This window comes from Carica papaya, chromosome 5, assembly GCF_054855325.1.
Source record: "Carica papaya isolate Zhongbai chromosome 5, ASM5485532v1, whole genome shotgun sequence".
Taxonomy (NCBI): Eukaryota; Viridiplantae; Streptophyta; class Magnoliopsida; order Brassicales; family Caricaceae; genus Carica; species Carica papaya.
In genome coordinates this window covers 30,946,820-30,962,687 of record NC_142313.1, presented here as the reverse complement: position 1 = coordinate 30,962,687, position 15,868 = coordinate 30,946,820, and the positions used below count along the sequence as shown (strand labels likewise).

General features: G+C 46.1%; 7 non-coding genes and 17 pseudogenes across 7 annotated transcripts; 22 read left to right on the top strand and 2 right to left on the bottom strand.

The window, feature by feature from the left end:
• Positions 1–764: 764 nt before the first annotated feature.
• On the top strand, positions 765–883 carry LOC148263761 (5S ribosomal RNA; annotated as a pseudogene).
• Positions 884–1,281: 398 nt separating this feature from the next.
• Positions 1,282–1,400, top strand: LOC148263760 (5S ribosomal RNA). The gene has a single exon (XR_015821146.1). It is a non-coding gene; the product is annotated as a 5S ribosomal RNA (ribosomal RNA).
• Positions 1,401–2,709: 1,309 nt separating this feature from the next.
• Positions 2,710–2,828, top strand: LOC148263759 (5S ribosomal RNA; annotated as a pseudogene).
• A 205-nt stretch (positions 2,829–3,033) lies between these two features.
• LOC148263758 (5S ribosomal RNA) lies at positions 3,034–3,152 on the top strand (annotated as a pseudogene).
• A 206-nt stretch (positions 3,153–3,358) lies between these two features.
• Positions 3,359–3,477, top strand: LOC148263757 (5S ribosomal RNA; annotated as a pseudogene).
• Positions 3,478–4,713: 1,236 nt separating this feature from the next.
• Positions 4,714–4,832, top strand: LOC148263756 (5S ribosomal RNA; annotated as a pseudogene).
• Positions 4,833–5,037: 205 nt separating this feature from the next.
• On the top strand, positions 5,038–5,156 carry LOC148263755 (5S ribosomal RNA; annotated as a pseudogene).
• An 883-nt stretch (positions 5,157–6,039) lies between these two features.
• On the top strand, positions 6,040–6,158 carry LOC148263754 (5S ribosomal RNA; annotated as a pseudogene).
• A 209-nt stretch (positions 6,159–6,367) lies between these two features.
• LOC148263753 (5S ribosomal RNA) lies at positions 6,368–6,486 on the top strand. Its single transcript, XR_015820707.1, has one exon. It is a non-coding gene; the product is annotated as a 5S ribosomal RNA (ribosomal RNA).
• A 204-nt stretch (positions 6,487–6,690) lies between these two features.
• On the top strand, positions 6,691–6,809 carry LOC148263752 (5S ribosomal RNA; annotated as a pseudogene).
• Positions 6,810–7,700: 891 nt separating this feature from the next.
• LOC148263751 (5S ribosomal RNA) lies at positions 7,701–7,819 on the top strand (annotated as a pseudogene).
• Positions 7,820–8,378: 559 nt separating this feature from the next.
• On the top strand, positions 8,379–8,497 carry LOC148263750 (5S ribosomal RNA; annotated as a pseudogene).
• Positions 8,498–9,058: 561 nt separating this feature from the next.
• Positions 9,059–9,177, top strand: LOC148263749 (5S ribosomal RNA). Its single transcript, XR_015820484.1, has one exon. It is a non-coding gene; the product is annotated as a 5S ribosomal RNA (ribosomal RNA).
• A 559-nt stretch (positions 9,178–9,736) lies between these two features.
• On the top strand, positions 9,737–9,855 carry LOC148263748 (5S ribosomal RNA; annotated as a pseudogene).
• Positions 9,856–11,042: 1,187 nt separating this feature from the next.
• On the top strand, positions 11,043–11,161 carry LOC148263747 (5S ribosomal RNA). The gene has a single exon (XR_015820204.1). It is a non-coding gene; the product is annotated as a 5S ribosomal RNA (ribosomal RNA).
• A 205-nt stretch (positions 11,162–11,366) lies between these two features.
• Positions 11,367–11,485, top strand: LOC148263746 (5S ribosomal RNA). Its single transcript, XR_015820624.1, has one exon. It is a non-coding gene; the product is annotated as a 5S ribosomal RNA (ribosomal RNA).
• Positions 11,486–12,047: 562 nt separating this feature from the next.
• LOC148263745 (5S ribosomal RNA) lies at positions 12,048–12,166 on the top strand (annotated as a pseudogene).
• A 205-nt stretch (positions 12,167–12,371) lies between these two features.
• On the top strand, positions 12,372–12,490 carry LOC148263744 (5S ribosomal RNA; annotated as a pseudogene).
• Positions 12,491–12,697: 207 nt separating this feature from the next.
• Positions 12,698–12,816, top strand: LOC148263743 (5S ribosomal RNA). Its single transcript, XR_015819622.1, has one exon. It is a non-coding gene; the product is annotated as a 5S ribosomal RNA (ribosomal RNA).
• Positions 12,817–13,284: 468 nt separating this feature from the next.
• Positions 13,285–13,403, top strand: LOC148263742 (5S ribosomal RNA; annotated as a pseudogene).
• Positions 13,404–13,966: 563 nt separating this feature from the next.
• On the top strand, positions 13,967–14,086 carry LOC148263741 (5S ribosomal RNA; annotated as a pseudogene).
• Positions 14,087–14,295: 209 nt separating this feature from the next.
• On the top strand, positions 14,296–14,414 carry LOC148263740 (5S ribosomal RNA). The gene has a single exon (XR_015820128.1). It is a non-coding gene; the product is annotated as a 5S ribosomal RNA (ribosomal RNA).
• A 978-nt stretch (positions 14,415–15,392) lies between these two features.
• Positions 15,393–15,511, bottom strand: LOC148263739 (5S ribosomal RNA; annotated as a pseudogene).
• A 210-nt stretch (positions 15,512–15,721) lies between these two features.
• Positions 15,722–15,840, bottom strand: LOC148263738 (5S ribosomal RNA; annotated as a pseudogene).
• Between the last annotated feature and the right edge of the window lie 28 nt (positions 15,841–15,868).

The window sequence follows — 15,868 nt, the reverse complement described above, 5'->3', positions numbered from 1 at the left end:
CGAGGGTCCACTGGTTTATACGCAAATGTGAGTCAATAAGTAGGGGCATTTTAATCGATATTAGAACGAGAATGAGAGGTGAAGTGTTAACGCACAAGGATACAAATGACGGGAGGGGGAAGAAAGGAGAAGGAGTGTATGTATTTGCAGCGCGAAATTAAACAGGTGCGATCATACCAGCACTAAAGCCCCGGATCCCATCAGAACTCCGCAGTTAAGTGTGCTTGGGCGAGAGTAGTACTCGGATGGGTGACCACTGGTTTATACGCAAATGTGAGTTAAGAAGCAGGGGCATTTTAATCGATATTAGAACGAGAAGAAGAGATGCAGAGTGCACGCACAAGGAAACAAATGACGGGAGGGGGGATGGAGGGAGAAAAAGTGTATGTATTTGCAGCGCAGAATGAAACATGAGCAATCATATCAGCACCAATGCAACGGATTCTATCAGAACTCCGTAGATAAGGGTGCTTGGGCGAGAGTAGTACAAGCATGGGTTACCTCCTACGAAGTCCTTATATTTCACCTATTTTCTTGTAAAGTCCTCGTGTTGCACCCATTTTTTTGCAGATGATTCTTTCGACGTTACGCGCAACTTGAATTATGGTCCTCAGGTTTATTCGCAAATGTGAGTCATGGCGCTGTAGAATTTTACTTGATATTAGAACGAGAACGAGAGGTGCAGTGCGCACGCACAAGGAAACAAATGACGGGAGGGGGAAGAAAGGGGAATGAGTTTATGTATTTGCAGCGCAAAATTAAACAGCTGCGATCATACCAGCACTAATGCACCAGATCCCATCAGAACTCCGCATTTAAGTGTGCTTGGGCGAGAGTAGTACTCAGATGGGTGACCTCCTGGGAAGTCCTCGTGTTGCACTAATTTTTTTGCGAAGTCCTCGTGTTGCACCCATTTTCTTTTTTTCAGATGTGCCGTTCGACGTTACGCGCGACTTTAATTATGGTCTGTAGATTTATTCACAAATGTGAGTCACGACGCCGTGGCATTTTACTTGATATTTGAACGAGAACGACAAGTGCAGTGCGCACGCACAAAAAAGCAAATGACGGGAGGGGGAAGAAAGGGGAATGAGACGGGTCGTTCGACGTTACGCGCGTCTGGAACTATGGTCCGCTGGTTTATACGCAAATGTGAGTCATGAAGCAGGGGCATTTTAGTCGATATTAGAACGAGAATGAGAGGTGAAGTGTGAACGCACAAGGATACAAATGATGGGAGGGGAAGAAAGGAGTGTATGTATTTGCAGCGCAAAATTAAACAGGTGCGATCATACCAGCACTAAAGCTCCGGATCCCATCAGAACTCTGCAGTTAAGTGTGCTTGGGCGAGAGTAGTACTCGGATGGGTGACCATTTGGGAAGCCCTCGTGTTGCACCTATTTTTTTTCGGATGGGTTGTTCGACATTACGCGCGAATGGAATTATAAACCGCTGGTTCATTTGCAAAGGTGAGTCACGGTGCCGGGGCATATTACTTGATATTAGAACGAGAAAGAGAGATGTAGAGTGCACACACAAGGAAACAAATGACGGGAGGGGGGATGGAAGGAGAAAGAGTGTATGTATTTCCAGTGCAGAATGAAACATGAGGGATCATACCAGCACTAATGTAACAGATTCTATCATAACTTCGTAGTTAAGGGTGCTTGGGCGAGAAAAGTACTCGGATGGGTGACCTCCAGTGAAGTCCTTATATTTCACCAATTTTCTTGGAAGGTCCTCGTGTTGCACCCATCTTTTTGCAGATGATTCTTTCGACGTTACGAGCGACTTGATTTATGGTCCGCAGATTTATTCGCAAATGTGAGTCACGGCGCCGTGGCATTTTACTTGATATTAGAACGAGTACGGGAGGTGCAATGCGCACGCACAAGGAAACAAATGACGGGATGAGGAAGAAAAGAGAATGAGTGTATATATTTGAAGCGCAAAATTAAACAAGTGGCATCATACCAGCACTACTGCATTGGATCCAATTAGAACTCTGCAGTTAAGTGTGCTTGGGCGAGGATAGTACTCGGATGGGTGACCTCTTGGGAAGTCCTCATATCGCAACAATTTTTTTTCAGATGGGTCGTTCGACGTTACGCGCGACTAGAACTATGGTCCGCTGGTTTATACGCAAATGTGAGTCAAGAATCAGGGGCATTTTAATCGATATTAGAACTAGAATGAGAGGTGAAATGTGAACGCACAAGGAAACAAATGACGGGAGGGGGAAGAAAGGAGATAGAACGAGAAGGAGAGATGCAGAGTGCATGCACAAGGAAACAAATGACGGGAGAGGGGATGGAGGGAGAAAGAGTGTATGTATTTGCAGCGCAAAATGAAACATGAGCGATCAAACCAGCACCAATGCAACGGATTCTATCAGAACTCTGCAAGTTAAGGGTGCTTGGGTGAGAGTAGCACTAGGATGGGTGACCTCATGCGAAGTCCTTATATTTCACCTATTTTCTTAGAAAGTCCTCGTGTTGCACCCATTTTTTTGCAGATGATTCTTTCGACGTTATGCGCGACTTGAATTATGGTCCTCAGGTTTATTCGCAAATGTGAGTCACGGCACCGTAGCATTTTACTTGATATTAGAACGAGCACGGGAGGTGCAGTGCGTACGCACAAGGAAACAAATGACGGGAGGGGGAAGAAAGGAGAAGGAGTTTATGTATTTGCAGCGTGGAATTAAACGGGTGCGATCATACCATCACTAATGCACCGGATCCCATCAGAACTCCGGAGTAAAGTGTGCTTGGGCGAGAGTAGTACTCGGATGGGTGACCTCCTGGGAAGTCCTCGTGTCGCACCAATTTTTTTTCAGACGGGTCGTTCGAAGTTACGCGCAACTGGAACTAGGGTCCGCTGGTTTATACGCAAATGTGATTCAAGAAGCAGGGGCATTTTAATCGATATTAGAACGAGAATGAGAGGTGAAGTGTGAACGTACAAGGAAACAAATGATGGGAGGAGGAAGAAAGGAGAAGGAGTGTATGTATTTGTAGCGCGAAACTAAACAAGTGCGATCATACCAGCACTAAAGCCCCGGATCCCATCAGAACTCTGCAGTTAAGTGTGCTTGGGTGAGATTAGTACTCGGATGGATGACCTCCTGGGAAGTTCTCGTGTCGCACAAATTTTTTTTTCAGACGGGTCGTTCGACGTTACGGGCGTCTGGAACTAGGGTCCGCTGGTTTATACGCAAATATTAGTCAAGAATCAGGGGCATTTTAATCGATATTAGAACGAGAATGAGAGGTAAAGTGTGAACGCACAAGGAAACAAATGACCAGAGAGGGAAGAAAGGAGAAGGAGTGTATGTATTTGCAGCGCAAAATTAAACAGGTGCGATCATACCAGCACCAAAACTCCGGATCCCATCAGAACTCCGCAGTTAAGTGTGCTTGGGCGAGGGTAGCACTCGGATGGATGACCACTTGGGAAGCCCTCGTGTTGCACCAATTTTTTTTCGGATGGGTTGTTCGACGTTACGCGCGAATGGAATTATAAACCGCTGGTTCATTTGCAAAGGTGAGTCACGGTGCCGGGTCATATTACTTGATATTAGAACGAGAAAGAGAGATGCAGAGTGCACGCACAAGGAAACAAATTACGGGAGGGGGGATGGAAGGAGAGAGTGTATGTATTTGCAGTGCAGAATGAAACATGAGGGATCATACCAGCACTAATGAAACGGATTCTATAAGAACTCCGCAGTTAAGGGTGCTTGGGCGAGAAAAGTACTCGGATGGGTGACATCCTGCGAAGTCCTTATATTTCACCCATTTTCTTGGGAGGTCCTCGTGTTGCACCCATCTTTTTGCAGATGATTCTTTCGACATTACGCGCGACTTGATTTATGATCTGCATATTTATTCGCAAATGTGAGAAATGGCGCCGTGGCATTTTATTTGATATTAGACCGAGTACGGGAGGTGTAGTGCGCACGCACAAGGAAACAAATGATGGGATGAGGAAGAAAAGAGAAGGAGTGTATGTATTTGAAGCGCAAAATTAAACAAATAGCATCATACCAGCACTAATGCACTGGATCCCATCAGAACTCTGCAGTTAAGTGTGCTTGGGCAAGAGTAGTACTCATATGGGTGACCTCCTGGGAAGTCCTCGTGTCGCACCAATTTTTTTTCAGACGGGTCGTTCGACGTTACGCGCGACTGGAACGAGGGTCCGCTGGTTTATAAGCAAATGTGAGCCAAGAAGCAGGGGCATTTTAATCGATATTAGAACGAGAAGGAGAGGTGCAGTGTGAACGCACAAGGAAACAATTGATGGGAGGGGGAGGGAAGGAGAAGGAGTGTATGTATTTTCAGCACTAAATGAAACAGGTGCGATCATACCAGCACTAATGCAACGGATTCTATCAGAACCCCGTTGATAAGGGTGCTTGGGCAAGAGTAGTTCTAGCATGGGTTACCTCCTGCGAAGTCCTTATATTTCACCCATTTTCTTAGGAAGTCCTCGTGTTGCACCCATTTTTTTGCAGATGATTCTTTCGACGATACGCGCGACTGTAATTATGGTCCTCAAGTTTATTCACAAATGTGAGTCACGGCACCGTAGCATTTTACTTGATATTAGAACGAGCACGGGAGGTGCAGTGCGCACGCACAAGGAAACAAATGACGGGAGGGGGAAGAAAGGAGAATGAGTTTATGTATTTGCAGCGCAGAATTAAATGGGTGCGATCATACCAGCACTAATGCACCGGATCCTATCAGAACTCCGCAGTTAAGTGTGCTTGGGCGAGATTAGTACTCGGATGGGTGACTTCCTGGGAAGTCCTCGTGTCACACCAATTTTTTTTCAGACGGGTCGTTCGATGTTACGCGCGTCTGGAACTAGGGTCCGCTGGTTTATACGCAAATGTGAGTCAAGAAGCAGGGGCATTTTAATCGATATTAGAACGAGAATGAGAGGTGAAGTGTGAACGCACAAGGAAACAAATGACGGGAGGGGGAAGAAAGGAGAAGGAGTGTATGTATTTGCAGCGCAAAATTAAACTTATGCAATCATACCAGCACTAAAGCCCCGGATCCCATCAGAACTCCACAGTTAAGTGTGCTTGGGCGAGAGTAGTACTCGGATGGGTGACCACTTGGGAAGCCCTCGTGGTGCACTTATTTTTTTTCGGATGGGTTGTTCGACGTTACGCGCGAATGGAATTATGAACCGCTGGTTCATTTGCAAAGGTGAGTCACAGTGCCGGGTCATATTACTTTATATTAGAACCAGAAAGAGAGATGCAGAGTGCACGCACAAGGAAACAAATGACGGGAGGGGGGATGGGAGGAGAAAGAGTGTATGTATTTGCAGTGCAGAATGAAACATGATGGATCATACCAGCACTAATGCAACGGATTCTATCAGAACTCCGCAGTTAAGGGTGCTTGGGCGAGAAAAGTACTCGGATGGGTGACCTCCTGCGAAGTCCTTATATTTCACCCATTTTCTTGGGAGGTCCTCGTGTTGCACCCATCTTTTTGCAGATGAATCTTTCGACGTTACGCGCGACTTGATTTATGGTCCGCAGGATTATTCGCAAATGTGAGTCACGGCGCCGTGACATTTTACTTGATATTAGAACGAGTACGGGAGGTGCAGTGCGCACGCACAAGGAAACAAATGACGGGAGGAGGAGGAAAAGAGAAGGAGTGTATGTATATGAAGCGCAAGATTAAACAAGTGGCATCATACCAGCACTAATGCGTTGGATCCCATTAGAACTCTGCAGTTAAGTGTGCTTAGGCGAGAGTAGTACTCGGATGGGTGACCTCTTGGGAAGTCCTCGTATCGCAACAATTTTTTTTCAGATGGGTCGTTCGACGTTACGCGTGACTAAAACTATGGTCCGCTGGTTTAGAAGCAAATGTGAGTTAAGAATCAGGGGAATTTTAATCGATATTAGAACGAGAAGGAGAGGTGCAGTGTGAACGCACAAGGAAACAAATGATTGGAGGGGGGGAGGGAAGAAGGAGTGTATGTATTTTCAGCACAAAATTAAACAGGTGCGGTCACACCAGCACAAATGCACCGGATCCCATCAGAACTCCGCAGTTTTGTGTGCTTTGGCGAAAGTAGTACAATGATGGGTTACCTCCTGGGAAGTTCTCGTGTTGTACCCCTTTTCTTTTTTTCAGATGTGCCGTTCGACGTTACGCGCGACTTGAATTATGGTCCTCAGGTTTATTCGCAAATGTGAGTCACGGCGCCGTGGTATTTTACTTGATAGTAGAACGAGAACGGGAGGTGCAGTGCGCACGCACAAGGAAACAAATGACGGGAGGGGGAAGAAAGGGGAATGAGTTTATGTATTTGCAGCGCGAAATTAAACAGGTGCGATCATACCAGCACTAATGCATCGGATCCCATCAGAACTCCGCAGTGAAGTGTGCTTGGGCGAGATTAGTACTCGGATGGGTGACCTCTTGGGAAGTCCTCGTGTTGCACCAATTTTTTTTCAGACGGGTCGTTCGACGTTACGCGCGTCTAGAACTAGGGTCCGCTGGTTTTTACGCAAATGTGAGTCAAGAAGCAAGGGCATTTTAATCGATATTAGAACGAGAATGAGAGGTCCAGTGTGAACGCACGAGGAAACAAATGATGGGAGGGGAGGAGGGAAGAAGGAGTGTATGTATTTTCAGCACGAAATTAAACAGGTACGGTCACACCAGCACAAATACACCGGATCCCATCAGAACTCCGCAGTTAAGTGTGCTTTGGCGAAAGTAGTACAATGATGGGTTACCTCCTGGGAAGTTCTCGTGTTGCACCCATTTTCTTTTTTTCAGATGTGCCGTTCGACGATACGCGCGACTTTAATTATGGTCTGCAGATTTATTCGCAAATGTGAGTCACGGCGCCGTGGCATTTTACTTGATATTTGAACGAGAACGAGAGGTGCAGTGCGCGCGCCTAAGGAAACAAATGACGGGAGGGGGAAGAAAGGAGAAGGAGTTTATCTATTTGCAGCGCGAAATTAAACATGTCCGATCATACCAACACTAATGCATCGGATCCAAGCAAAACTCTGCAGTTAAGTGTGCTTGGGCGAGAGTAGTACTCGGATGGGTGACCTCCTGGGAAGTCCTCGTGTCGCACTAATTTTTTTTTTCAGACGGGTCGTTCGACGTTACGCGCGACTGGAACTAGGGTCCACTGATTTATACGCAAATGTGAGTCAAGAAGCAGGGGCATTTTAATCGATATTAAAACGAGAAGGAGAGATGCAGAGTACACGCACAAGGAAATAAATAACGGGAGGGGGGATGGAGGGAGAAAAAGTGTATGTATTTGAAGCGCAGAATGAAACATGAGCAATCATACCAGCACCAATGCAACGGATTCTATCAGAATTCCGCAAGTTAGGGCTGTTTGGGCAAGAGTAGCACTAGGATGGGTGACCTCCTGCGAAGTCCTTATATTTCACCCATTTTCTTAGGAAGTTCTCGTGTTGCACCCATTTTTTTGCAGATGATTCTTTCGACGATACGCGCGACTTGAATTATGGTCCTCAGGTTTATTCGCAAATGTGAGTCACGGCATCGTAGCATTTTACTTGATATTAGAATGAGCACGGGAGGTGCAGTGCGCACGCACAAGGAAACAAATGACGGGAGGGGGAGGAAAGGAGAATGAGTTTATGTATTTGCAGTGCTGAATTGAACGGGTGCGATCATACCACCACTAATGCACCAGATCCAATCAAAACTCCGCAGTTAAGTGTGCTTGGGTGTGAGTAGTACTCGGATAGGTGACCTCCTGGGAAGTCCTCGTGTCGCACCAATTTTTTTCCAGATGGGTCGTTCGACATTACGTGCGACTGGAACTGGGGTTCGCTGGTTTATATGCAAATGTGAGTCAAGAAGCAGGGGCATTTTAATCGATATTAGAACGAGAAGAAGAGGTGCAGTGTGAACGCACAAGGAAACAATTGATTGGAGGGGGAGGGAAGGAAAATGAGTGCATGTATTTTCAGCACGAAATGAAACATGTGCGATCATACCAGCACTAATGCAACGGATTCTATCAGAACTTCGTAGGTAAGGGTGTTTGGGCGAGAGTAGTACTAGCATTGGTTACCTCCTGGGAAGTCCTTATATTTCACCCATTTTCTTGTGAAGTCCTCGTGTTGCACCCATTTTTTTGCAGATGATTCTTTCGACGTTACGCGCGTCTTCAATTATGGTCCTCAGCTTTATTCGCAAATGTGAGTCACGGCGCTGTAGCATTTTACTTGATATTAGAACGAGAACGGGAGGTGCAGTGCGCACGCACAAGGAAACAAATGACGGGAGGGGGAAGAAAGGCGAATGAGTTTATGTATTTGCAGCGCAAAATTAAAGAGGTGCGATCATACCAGCACTAATGCACCGGATCCCATCAGAACTCCACAGTGAAGTGTGCTTGGGCGAGACTAGTAATCGGATGGGTGACCTCCTGGGAAGTCCTCGTGTCGCACCAATTTTTTTTCAGACGGGTCGTTCGACGTTACGCGCGTCTGGAACTAGGGTCCGCTGGTTTATATACAAATGTGAGTCAAGAAGCAGGGGCATTTTAATCGATATTAGAACAAGAAGGAGAGATGCAGAGTGCACGAACAAGGAAACAAATGACGGGAGGGGGGATTGAGGGAGAAAAAGTGTATGTATTTGCAGCGCAGTATGAAACATGATCAATCATAGCAGCACCAATGCAACGGATTCTATCAGAACTCCGCAAGTTAAGGGTGCTTGGGCGAGAGTAGCACTAGGATGGGTGACCTCCTGCGAAATCCTTATATTTCACCCATTTTTTTAGGAAGTCCTCGTGTTGCACCCATTTTTTTGCAGATGATTCTTTCGACGATACGCGCGACTTGAATTATGGTCCTCAGGTTTATTCGCAAATGTGAGTCATGGCACCGTAGCATTTTACTTGATATAAGAACGAGCACGGGAGGTGCAGTGTGCACGCACGAGGAAACAAATGACGGGAGGGGGAAGAAAGGAGAAGGAGTTTATATATTTGCAGCGCAAATTTAAACGGGTGCGATCATACCAGCACTAATGCACTGGATCCCATCAGAACTCTGCAGTTAAGTGTGCTTGGGCGAGAGTAGTACTCGGATGGGTGACCTCCTGGGAAGTCCTCGTGTCGCACTAATTTTTTTTCAGACAGGTCGTTCGACGTTACGCGCGACTGGAACTGGGGTCCACTGGTTCATACGCAAATGTGAGTCAAGAAGCAGGGGCATTTTAATCGATATTAGAACGAGAAGGAGAGGTGCAGTGTGAACGCACAAGGAAACAATTGATGGGAGGGGGAGGGAAGGAGAAGGAGTGTATGTATTTTCAGCATGAAATTAAACAAGTGCGATCATACTAGCACTAATGTAACGGATTCTATCAGATCTCCGTAGGTAAGGGTGCTTCGGCCAGAGTAGTACTAGCATGGGTTACCTCCTGCGAAGTCCTTATATTTCACTCATTTTCATGTGAAGTCCTCGTGTTGCACCCATTTTTTTGCAGATAATTCTTTCGACGTTATACGCGACTTGAATTATGGTCCTCAGGTTTATTCGCAAATGTGAGTCACGGCACCGTAGTATTTTACTTGATATTAGAACGAGCAGGGGAAGTGTAGTGCGCACGCACAAGGAAACAAATGACAGGAGGGGGAAGAAAGGAGAAGGAGTTTATCTATTTGCAGGCCGAAATTAAACGGGTGCGATCATATCAGCACTATTGCACTGGATCCCATCAGATCTCCGCAGTTATGTGTGCTTGGGCGAGAGTAGTACTCGGATGGGTGTCCTCTTGGGAAGTCCTTGTGTCGCACCAATTTTTTTTTCAGACGGGTCCTTCGACATTACACGTGACTGGAACTATGGTCTGCTGGTTTATACGCAAATGTGGGTCAAGAATCAGGGAAATTTTAATCGATATTAGAACGAGAAGGAGAGGTGCACTGTGAACGCACAAGGAACAAAATGATGGGAGGGGGTGAGGGAAGGAGTGAATGTATTTTCAGCATGAAATTAAACAGGTGCGGTCATTCCAGCACTAATGCATCGGATTCTATCAGAACTCCGTAGGTAAGGGTTCCTGGGCGAGAGTAGTACTAGCATGGGTTACCTCCTGCGAAGTCCTTATATTTCACCCATTTTCTTGTGAAGTCCTCGTGTTGCACCCATTTTTTTGCAGATGATTCTTTCGATATTACGCGCGACTTGAATTATGGTCCTCAGTTTTATTCGCAAATGTGAGTCACGGCACTATAGCATTTTACTTGATATTAGAATGAGAACAGGAGGTGTAGTGCGCATGCACAAGAAAACAAATGACGGGAGGGGGAAGAAAGGGGAATGAGTTTATGTATTTGCAGCGCAAAATTAAAGAGGTGCGATCATACCAGCACTAATGCACCGGATCCCATCAGAACTCCGCAATGAAGTGTGCTTGGGCGAGATTAGTATTCGGATGGGTTGTTCGACGTTACACGGGAATGGAATTATAAACCGCTGGTTTATTTGCAAAGGTGAGTCACGGTGCCGGGGCATATTACTTGATATTATAACGAGAAAGAGAGATGCAGAGTGCACGCACAAGGAAACAAATGACGGGAGGGGAGATGGGTGGAGAAAGAGTGTATGTATTTGCAGTGCAGAATGAAACAGGTGCGATCATACCAGCACTAATGCAACGGATTCTATCATAACTCCGTAGGTAAGGGTACTTGGGCGAGAGTAGCACTAGCATGGGTTACCTCCTGCGAAGTCTTTATATTTCACCCATTTTCTTGTGAAGTCCTCGTGTTGCACCCATTTTTTTGCAGATGATTCTTTTGACGTTACGCGTGACTTGAATTATGGTCCTCAAGTCTATTCGCAAATGTGAGTCATGGCACCGTAGTATTTTACTTGATATTAGAACGAGCACGGGAGGTGCAGTGCGCACGCACAAGGAAACAAATAACGGGAAGGGGAAGAAACGAGAAGGAGTTTATGTAATTGCAGCGCGAAATTAAACGGGTGCGATCATACCAGCACTAATACACTGGATCCCATCAGAACTCTGCAGTTAAGTGTGCTTGGGCGAGATTAGTACTCGGATGGGTGACCTCCTGGGAAGTCCTCGTGTCGCACCAATTTTTTTTCAAACGGGTCGTTCGACGTTACGCGCGTCTGGAACTAGGGTCCGCAGGTTTATACGCAAATGTGAGTCAAGAAGCAGGGGCATTTTAATCGATATTAAAACGAGAATGAGAGGTGAAGTGTGAACGCACAAGGAAACAAATGACGGGAGGGGGAAGAAATGAGAAGGAGTGTATGTATTTGCAGCACGAAATTAAACAGGTGCGATCATACCAGCACTAAAGCTCCGGATCCCATCAGAACTCCGCAGTTAAGTGTGCTTGGGCGAGAGTAGTACTCGGATGGGTAACCACCTGGGAAGCCCTCGTGTTGCACCTATTTTTTTTTCGGATGGGTTGTTCGACATTACGCGCAAATGGAATTATAAACCGCTGGTTCATTTGCAAAGGTGAGTCACGGTGCCGGGGCATATTACTTGATATTAAAACTAGAAAGAGAGATGCAGAGTGCACGCACAAGGAAACAAATGACGGGAGGGGGGATGGAGGGATAAAAAGTGTATGTATTTGCAGCGCAGAATGAAACATTAGCAATCATACCAGCACTAATGCAACGGATTCTATCAGAACTCCGCAAGTTAAGGTTGTTTGGGCGAGAGTAGCACTAGGATGGGTGACCTCTTGTGAAGTCCTTATATTTCACCCATTTTCTTAGGAAGTCCTCGTGTTGCACCAATTTTTTTGCAGATGATTCTTTCGATGATACGCGCGACTTGAATTATAGTCCTCAGGTTTATTCGCAAATGTGAGTCACGGCACCATAGCATTTTACTTTATATTAAAACGAGCACGGGAGGTGCAGTGCGCACGCACAAAGAAACAAATGACGGGAGGGGGAAGAAAGGAGAAGGAGTTTATGTATTTGCAGCACAGAATTAAATGGGTGCGATCATACCAGCACTAATGCACCGGATCCCGTCAGAACTCCGCAGTTAAGTGTGCTTTGGCGAGAGTAGTACTCATATGGGTGACCTCTTGGGAAGTCCTCGTGTCGCACTAATTTTTTTTTCAGACGGGTCGTTCGACGTTACGCACGACTGGAACTAGGGTCCACTGGTTTATACGCAAATGTGAGTCAAGAATCAGGGGCATTTTAATCGATATTAGAACGAGAAGGAGAGGTGCAGTGTGAACGCACAAGGAAACAAATGATGGGAGGGGGTGAGGGAAGAAGGAGTGTATGTATTTTCAGCACGAAATTAAACAGGTGCGGTCACACCAGCACAAATGCACCGGATCCCATCAGAACTCCGCAGTTAAGTGTGCTTTGGGGAAAGTAGTACAATGATGGGTTACCTCCTGGAAAATTCTCGTGTTGCACCCATTTTTTTTTTCGGATGTGTCGTTCGATGTTATGCGCGACTTTAATTATGGTCCGCAGATTTATTCGCAAATGTGAGTCACGGCACCGTGGCATTTTACTTGATATTTGAACGAGAACGAGAGGTGCAGTGCGCACGCACAAGGAAACAAATGACGGGAGGGGGAAGAAAGGAGAAGGAGTTTATGTATTTGCAGCGTGAAATTAAACAGGTGCGATCATACCAGCACTAATGCACCGGATCCCATCAGAACTCCGCAGTTAAGTGTGCTTGGGCGAGAGTAGTACTCGAATGGGTTACCTCTTGGGAAGTCCTCGTGTCGCACTAATTTTTTTTTCAGACGGGTCGTTCGACGTTACGCGGGACTGGAACAAGGGTCCACTGGTTTATACGAAAATGTGAGTCAAGAAGCAGGGGCATTTTAATCGATATTAGAACGAGAAAGAGAGATGCAGAGTGCACGCACAAGGAAACAAATGACGGGAAAGGGGATGGAGGGAGAAAAAGTGTATGTATTTGCAGCGCAGAATGAAACATGAGCAATCATACCAGCACTAATGTAACGGATTATATCAGAACTCCGTAGGTAAGGGTGCTTGGGCGAGAGTAGTACTAGCATGGGTTACCTCCTGCGAAGTCCTTATATTTCACCCATTTTCTTGTGAAGTCCTCGTCTTGCACCCATTTTAATCGATATTAAAATGAGAAAGAGAGGTGCAGTGTGAACGCACAAGCAAACAATTGATGGGAGGGGGAGGGAAGGAGGAGTGTATGTATTTTCAGCACGAAATGAAATACGTGCGATCATACCAACACTAATGCAACGGATTCTATCAGAACTCCGTAGGTAAGGGTGCTTGGGCGAGAGTAGTACAAGCATGGGTTACCTCCTGCGAAGTCCTCGTGTTGCACCCATCTTCTTTTTTTCAGATGTGCCATTCGACGTTACGCCCGACTTTAATTATGGTCCGCGGATTTATTCGCAAATGTGAGTGATGGCGCCGTGGCATTTTACTTGATATTTGAACGAGAACGAGAGGTGCAGTGCGCACGCACAAGGAAAGAAATGACGGGAGGGGAAAGAAAGGAGAAGGAGTTTATGTACTTGCTGCGCGAAATGAAACAGGTGCGATCATACCAGCACTAATGCAACGGATTCTATCAGAACTCCGTAGGTAAGGGTGTTTGGGCGAGAGTAGTACTAGCATCGGCTACCTCCTGCGAAGTCTTTATATTTCACCCATTTTCTTGTGAAGTCCTCGTGTTGCACCCATTTTTTTGCAGATGATTCTTTTGACGTTACGCGCGACTTATATTATGGTCCTCAAGTTTATTCGGAAATGTGAGTCACGGTGCTGTAGCATTTTACTTGATATTAGAACGAGAACGGGAGGTGCAGTGCGCACGCACAAGGAAACAAATGACGGGAGAGGGAAGAAAGGGGAATGAGTTTATGTATTTGCAGCGCAAAATTAAACAGGTGCGATCATACCAGCACAAATGCACCGGATCCCATCAGAACTCCGCAGTTAAGTGTGCTTTGGTGATAAGTAGTACAATGATGGGTTACCTCATGGAAAGTTCTCGTGTTGCACCCATTTTATTTTTTTCAGATGTGTCGTTCGACGTTACGCGCGACTTTAATTATGGTCCGCAGATTTATTCGCAAATGTGAGTCACGGTACCGTGGCATTTTACTTGATATTTGAGCGAGAACGAGAGGTGCAGTGCGCACGCACAAGGAAACAAATGACGGGAGGTGGAAGAAAGGAGAATGAGTTTATGTATTTGCAGCGCGAAATTAAACAGGTGCGATCATACCAGCACTAATGCACCGGATCCCATCAGAACTCCGCAGTTAAGTGTGCTTGGGCGAGAGTAGTACTCGTATGGGTGACCTCCTGGGAAGTCCTCGTTTCGCACTAATTTTTTTTTTTAGACGAGTCGTTCGACATTACGAGCAACTGGAACTAGGGTGCACTGGTTTATATGCAAATGTGAGTCAAGAAGCAGGGGCATTTTAATCGATATTAGAACGAGAAAAAGAGATGCAGAGTGCACGCACAAGGAAACAAATGACGGGAGGGGGGATGGAAGGAGAAAAAGTGTATATATTTGCAGCGCAGAATGAAACATGAGCAATCATACCAGCACCAATGCAACGGATTCTATCAGAACTCCGCAAGTTAAGGGTGCTTGGGCGAGAGTAGCACTAGGATGGGTGACCCCCTGCAAAGTCCATAGCTTTCACCCATTTTCTTAGGAAGTACTCGTGTTGCACCCATTTTTTTGCAGATGATTCTTTCGACGATACGCGCGACTTGAATTATGGTCCTCAGGTTTATTCGCAAATGTGAGTCACGGCACCGTAGCATTTTACTTGATATTAGAACGAGCACGGGAGGTGCAGTGCGCACGCACAAGGAAACAAATGACGGGAGGGGGAAGAAAGGAAAAGGAGTTTATGTATTTGCAGCGCGGAATTAAAGGGGTGCGATCGTACCAAAATTCACGTCGCGCGTAACGTCGAAAGAATCATCTACAAAAAAACGGGTGCAACACGAGGACTTCACAAGAAAATGGGTGAAATATAAGGACTTCGCAGGAGGTAACCCATGCTAGTACTACTCTCGCCCAAGCACCCTTACCTACGGAGTTCTAATAGAATCCGTTGCACTAGTGCTGGTATGATTGCACCTGTTTCATTTCGTGCTGAAAATACATACACTCCTTCTCCTTCCCTCCCCCTCCCGTCAATTGTTTCCTTGTGCGTTCACACTGCACCTCTCATTCTCATTCTAATATCGATTAAAATGCCCCTGCTTCTTGACTCACATTTGCGGATAAACCAGCGGACCCTAGTTCTAATCGCGCGTAACGTCGAACGACCCGTCTGAAAAAAAATTGGTGCGACACGAGGACTTCCCAGGAGGTCACCCATCTGAGTACTACTCTCGCCAAAGCACACTTAACTGCGGAGTTCTGACGGGATCCGGTGCATTAGTGCTGGTATGATCACACCCATTTAATTCTGCGCTGCAAATACATAAACTCCTTCTCCTTTCTTCCCCCTCCCGTCATTTGTTTCCTTGTGCGTGCGCACTGCACCTCCCGTGCTCGTTCTAATATAAAGTAAAATGCTACGGTTCCGTGACTCACATTTGCGAATAAACCTGATGACCATAATTCAAGTCGCGCGTATCGTCGAACGGCACATTTGAAAAAAAAGAAAATGGGTGCAACACGAGAACTTCCCAGGAGGTAACCCATCATTGTACTACTTTCGCCAAAGCACACTTAACTGCGGAGTTCTGATGGGATCCGGTGCATTTGTGCTAGTGTGACCGCACCTGTTTAATTTCGTGCTGAAAATACATACA